The following is a 6524-nucleotide window of genomic DNA, read 5'->3' as shown; positions in this document are numbered from 1 at the left end:
ATGGTTAATGTTTAAGAAGTAATTGTATAACTGCCCTCATAAATTCTGTAAAAATAGTATATAAGCTGCCTGTAGGAAGCTGCGGTTAGCGGTGATACATCTGCCATTCCAAGATGGCGCGGACATCGTGTCCTCCCACTAGTAAACAACTAACTGCGCAGGTGCAAGAGGCAAAAGCGCGCCAAAGTCACTGGCCAATCCCGGGGTGTATTATGGGTAATGAGTGAACAGCCAATCAGAAGTGAATACTTCACTCTAGGGTGTATTTAAGCTGTGCCTCTTCCTGTCTTTCCGTCTTTCCGCGTCTGCTTATACAAGAATAAAGCCTCGCTGTGGTAACCACCCGAACACCGCCTCACGTGTCCTCTTTCGTGGGCGAAGGGGACTCGGGAGGCGCGCGGAACATCTGGCACCGAAAACCCAGGAATTTCAAGGCGCCGCAGAAGGCCCCCCAAGACTCGGGGCGGGTTAAAAGACTACAGGATCGAGGTACGCCTTTGGAAGATATACCTGGGGTGGAAGCGTTTGTGGCAAGTGGACTTAAACTCACCGCTGCCGCTCCACTAGCTAGCCTCTTGCTTGCATTGCTTTTGTTTTTAGCTTATTTGTGTTGTAAGAAAGAGGGCCACTCTAGCATACCAGAACCAGGGCGTGTTAGCCGGCATCAGGCCAAAGAGCCTGGAGAAAAAGATCAGGCCAAAGAGCCTGGGGATCAGGCCAAACAGCCTGGAGAAACAGATAAGGCCAAATAGCCTGGAGAAAGGAAAGAGTACTCAAGAGGAACAAGGGCTACTGCAGAGCTTGTTAAGCTTAAGGACCCTCCACCGGTTGGTGGAGAGAAAGTGGAGGTCAATAGGACCCCCCTTCACCCCATTAAGGAGCTTGAGGCCATAGACCTTAGCAGCTCCGAAGAAGACCTAACGCTAGGAGAGGAACAGGAGGCAGCCACCTATGCAAAAAATAACCTTTCTGAGATAAGACTAAGAAAGACCTTAAGTCACTCAGCCCAGCCCCATAGCCCTCGGCCGGCGCCTCACTTGGGCTTGAGGGTCCCCTGCCTTGCTTCCCGGCTCGGGCTGTGGGAACAGAGGCGCTGCGACGGTGCCCGGGCCAGACCGGTTACAGGGGCGTCTGTGCTCTGCTACCTGCGGCGGCTTGCAGCCCGGCAGAGTGAGAGCAAGGGAGCGTGGCGCGAAAGACTGCCAGAGGAGGGAGACAGTCTGCTCTGGGAAGTGGCATCCCGCCAGTGGGCATACGGGGAGTGCCCCGCGAGCTTAGAGCAAGCAATGCCATTAATTGCACAGATGGTCTTTGAAAATGCCACAGCTGAGTGCCGTACAGTCATTGTCCCTCGTAGGAACAAGAGGCTACAAGATTGGCTGAGAGCCTGTTGTGGCCCAGGAAGGGGAGATGTTTGTGCTTATTCCACAGGTGAAAACAATTCAATTTGGGCCCCTACGCGGCTGGTTTAGATCGTGAAGAATGAAGCTAGATTGCAAGATTACGGCTCTGAGTCTCCTGATACTGATGTTCGATTTGGGGATAAGTATACCACTATGGGCCATAGTTAGATCTTGGCCTGTTCCCATGCCAGTACATTCAAATTCTGCAGTGCTGCCTTTGTTTACAGCTATTGAGTGTTACTTGGTTGCCCCAGCCTCAGGCGCATCCACCAACAGCCTGGGTCATAAATGCTACAAGTTTTCCATTAAATTTTACACTTTGTTTTGTTGTAGCAAAACTTTATAGCATAAAGGTAATCTACTTGGTGTTGATTTTAGAGAAAATAGATTGCTTACATCGTTAAAGATTGGTTTTGTTTCTCAAAAATATGGTAATACTCTAATATTACAAAAGAGGATTAAAAACATAGTTAAACTGCCAATATTCCATTGGCTACAGTTGGTAGTTCAACCGAGAGTTTGAAAATTTTTGATTTGCCTATGTTTATAGAGAAAAGATACAACACGTGTATTTTAAAGTTTACAGTTTAAATTTAAGGTTTAAAGTTAAAGTTAAGGTCAAAATCACACAGTTCAGGACTAGCCAAGCCTCAGAGAACAGGCCGGAGGGAGGTTACATTTACATTTGAATTGAGACAATGCAGACTGAGCTGCAGAAGCTCAGGTGCTAAAAGCTCCTTTTGTTCTGGGTCTTCAGACCAGGCCCTAAAAATGTGCATACCGGAATTTGTCTTTTGTCCTCATTGTTTCTTGTGAGAAGAGGGATAAATCTAAGACCCAAAGTCTTTACAACAGTCTGTGGGCTAAAAGTTATGATTATGCTGGAGAAATTAAAATTATGTCTACTTCCCTCCATGAGTATAACTGTACCTGCTGATAAAATATGGTTCAAATTGTTTTAATTTCTTTATATTCAAAGTTGTTAAAAATGAGATGCTTTGGATTCCTCTAATATATGTAACAATTATTAGAGAATAAGGTTGGATTTTATCCGATATTCTCATTAGATAAAAAAAGATTGGTTATTAAATTAATCCAAAATAAAGTTTAAATTTAAGAGTTATACAGCCTAACTTGCCTACTCCAGCTGCCATTTCAGTAAATGCTTATATAAAAGATGTTTTATACCTTCCCTTTACATTTCTGGTAAAGGTGAGAGATTTACAGTTAGTAAATTTATTCATAATTTTTAAGAGCCCATGAAGCGATATTTGTTAAAAATAATTGCTTCAGAAAATGGTTAATCATTTTACATTTTATATATATAAATATTGTTGTTGCTTTAATACAAAAAATTAAGAGGTTAAATCTTTAGTGTATCTTATTCATTGTGTGATACTTTATTAGTGGATTTCTCTAAAGAAGTTTTCTACAAGCCATTGCTCCAATATAACGAGCTTTAAAAATTTTTTTGGACTACTTGTTGCTCCAGAAAGGATTCAAAGGCAGTGTCTTTTCAATATTTGAGACAAGTTGGGGCTAAAGAGATGGCTCAGCCATTAAAGGCTAGATTTACAATTTAAAATATAAAGGCTGAATTCCCAGCAACCACATGGTGGCTCACAACCATTTGTGGTGGGGATCTAACGCCATCTTCTGGCTTGTGAGTGTACATGCAAAAGGAAAATGGGTTACTTTTAATCTTGATTTGCTCTTAGTGATTTTTAAAAGTTGTTAAGAGATATTATTTGGCTAAAACCTCATCTTAAGCTTACCATAGGAGGATTTAAACCTCTGTTTGATATTTTCAAAGGGATGCAAGTCCTAATTCCCCTTGACAATTAACTATAAAGGAGAGATAGCTTTGCTGAAAATAAAATAAACTGTTAGTTATCAACAGATAATTCCACTGTTTAGAATGTTAAAAAAGGGTGTATCTGCCTTTGTCTTGTTAAATGATATATTTCATGAAATACAAAATGTTTCAGCTACATGATCAAATATCTCTAGCCATTTGGATAACATTAAAATTAATAAGGTGTTTAGGAATGCATCTGCACAACCGGTGTCGGTGTGTGTGGACCCTCCATTTTTCTTTATGTTATCCAACTTTCAGAATAATTCTGATATCTTGGATTGTAAGAATGTTACATGCTTTTTAGCACAATGCTGGAATGGATCGCTAGACCTAGCCTTGGTTGTGCACGTGCCTACCTTTGTGCCCATCCCAGTAGAAGCTGATCCTAAAACTTTCCCTACTACATCATTATTGAGACATAAAAGAGACTTTGGCATTACTGCAGCCATTATCATTGCTATTACCATCTCTGCAGCTGTGACAGCTGACACAGACATGGTTAATCAAGTTACAGCAACTACTGTTGTTAATTAAATTTTAGAAAAGACCTCTAAGGCTTTGACCCTTCCAGAAAGTGGATGCATAATTGGCATCAGGCATCCTGTTGGTCAATCAGAGAGTTGATTTGCTCCAAACCCATGTGGAGCAGCTCACGGATGTGGTTCAAATGAGCTGCGTGTCAGCAACCCCACATCTAGGTATTACACCTCTGAGATTTGTGAATGATACATTTATTCAAAGCCATAATCTTTCTGCTTATTTAAAAGGGAAGTGGACTAGGAAGTTGGACCAGGTGCAGCAGCAATTGCAGATCTGGATTTCGAGCCTTAATGGAACACGAGTGGACCCCGTTACCCCTGGCGATTTTACTTCTTGGCTTACCTCTGCCTTTTTCCTTCTTTCTTAAAGGGTGGGGATAGGCCTGTTTGATGCAGCCCTATGTTGTGGATTAGTGTTCATGATGGTTGGTCTGTAAGCTCAGAGCCCAGCAAAAACATGACAAGGCCGCTATCGCCCAAGCACTCGCAGCCTTGGAGCAAGGATCTCCCCCTGAAATTTGGCCGCCCAAGCACTCGCAGCCTTGGAGCAAGGATCTCCCCCTGAAATTTGGCTATCTAGGCTAAGAAAGTAGCCAATGACTGACACCCTCAGTCGATGCACCCCAAGGGTTCAGCCCATTGCACTGGGTCGATGAGAGGTCTAAGTCCAGCCAGCCCTTGCCTAAATAGCTGTGGTACCTGAATAGTAGGTTGACAGCCCTTGCACTCCTGGGAACTATACTCCATTGCACAGGGACGGGTGTCAATTCCTCTTTACATCCCCTTAGCCCTTGCACCCAGAGGACTTGCTTCCATTGCACCTGGTAGGGTAAGGGAGAATCTTCGGGCTGTAAGCTCTTGATCGCTTATTCCCCCAAGATGGAGTTTGCTTGATCGGGCTTGAGTTCGAATCTTGATTGGTGCTGCGCTTGATAGACAAAAGGCTGTTCCATATTAATAATTTAAACAGGGGGAGATGTAGGAAGCCTCGGTTAGCGATGATACATCCGCCATTACAAGATGGCGTGGGCATCCTGTGCTCCCACTAGTAAACAACTAACTGCGCAGGTGCAAGAGGCAAAAGCCCGCCAAAGTCACTGCCCATCCCGGGGCGTAATATGGGGTGATGAGTGAACAGCCAATCAGAAGTGAATACGTCACTCTAGGGTGTATTTAAGCTGTGCCTCTTCCTGTCTTTCCGTCTTTCCGCGTCTGCTTATACAAGAATAAAGCCTCGCTGTGGTAACACCGCCTCACGTGTCCTCTTTTGTGGGCGAAGGGGACTCGGGAGGCGCGCAGAACATCTGCCCTCAGCTGTAATTTGGGGTTCTTCTTGCTGGCATGCAAGGGAACCCCAGTGCACTGGGTTTTATCAATTTATCAATTTATTAATAAACCTCATGTTATTGCAACGAGTCCCGCATCCATGAGTGTCTCAGGAGAGCGCGTCACCTGGTTTTGGATCATTAAGTCCAACAATGGCAGCCTCTCCTCTGCATTGAATGTCATAGAAATATCAGCTGTAAGTAATATTTCACTCTTTCCATGAAAGTCTGAAACAGACTTTATAGTGAAAACTGAAAACTTCCTTTCCATCTTCAATATGTTTTTCAATAAAACATATTGAAAATAATTGGTTCTTTTCTTTTCTTTTTTCTTGTTTTTACAGCAGGATCTCATTTGAGTCTTAATTAACAGGGTTCATGAATTTTCCTTAGGGAAATGGCTTGTGACAAATAAAAAGAAAAGAAGCAATGTAAGACAAGTGACCAGCCCAGGCCTACTACAATTGGGCACTAATTGTGGAAACACGCTTACAAGAGAGCTGTATTTCAGGCCACACTGAGCTTCAATAAAGACGTTTCCAAACAATACAGCCAGCCATGGTGTCTTAGTCAGGGTTTCTATTTCTGCACAAAGCATCGTGACCAAGATGGGGAGGAAAGGGTTTATTCAGCTGACACTTCCACACTGCTGTTGACTGGAACTCACACAGGGCAGGAACTTGGAGTCAGGAACTGATGCAGGGGCCATGAAGGAGTGCTGCTTACAGGATTGCTTCTCCTAGCTTGCTCAGCTTGCCTTCTTATAGAACCCAGGACTACCAGCCCAGGGATGGTACCACCCACAATGTGCTGGGCCCTCCCCTCTTGATTACTAACTGAGAAAATACCCTACAGCTGGATCTCATGGAGCCATTTCCACAAGGGAGGCTCCTTTCTCTGTGATAACTTCAGCTTGTGTCAAGTTGACACACAAAACCAGTCAGTACACATGGTGTTTCTGAAATCCTATCTCCTGGGAGGTAGAGACAGGAAGATGAGGGCTTAGGGCCAGAGTAAGTTTGAGGGCAGCCTGGGCTAAGTGAGACCTTATCCCACATACTCCTTTTCTGCCTGCCTTCATTGAATCTCTGAGGGGTGGATTTATTTTGTGATCTGCATAATAGTTACATTCTAGATGCTGAATATTTTAGCACAGTGGTCTCCTTTATCCATTCATTCACTCTTAGTAGTTTCACTGACCTACAGTTAACCCTGACCTCAAACTATCACATGAAAAGATTTAGAAGCGTACAATTAATAAAATTTCAACTGCATGCTATTCTGGGTAGTGTCATTAAGTCTTGTTCTGTCCCTCTCTCTCCTAAGATATGAATTCTGTCTTTGTCCAGAACATCCCCATTGTATACATTTCATGTATATCCTCCCATTCATCAGTCAA

The sequence above is a fragment of the Arvicanthis niloticus genome, chromosome 20 (assembly GCF_011762505.2).
Source record: "Arvicanthis niloticus isolate mArvNil1 chromosome 20, mArvNil1.pat.X, whole genome shotgun sequence".
NCBI classification, from domain to species: domain Eukaryota; kingdom Metazoa; phylum Chordata; class Mammalia; order Rodentia; family Muridae; genus Arvicanthis; species Arvicanthis niloticus.
This window is presented reverse-complemented; position numbering follows the sequence as displayed.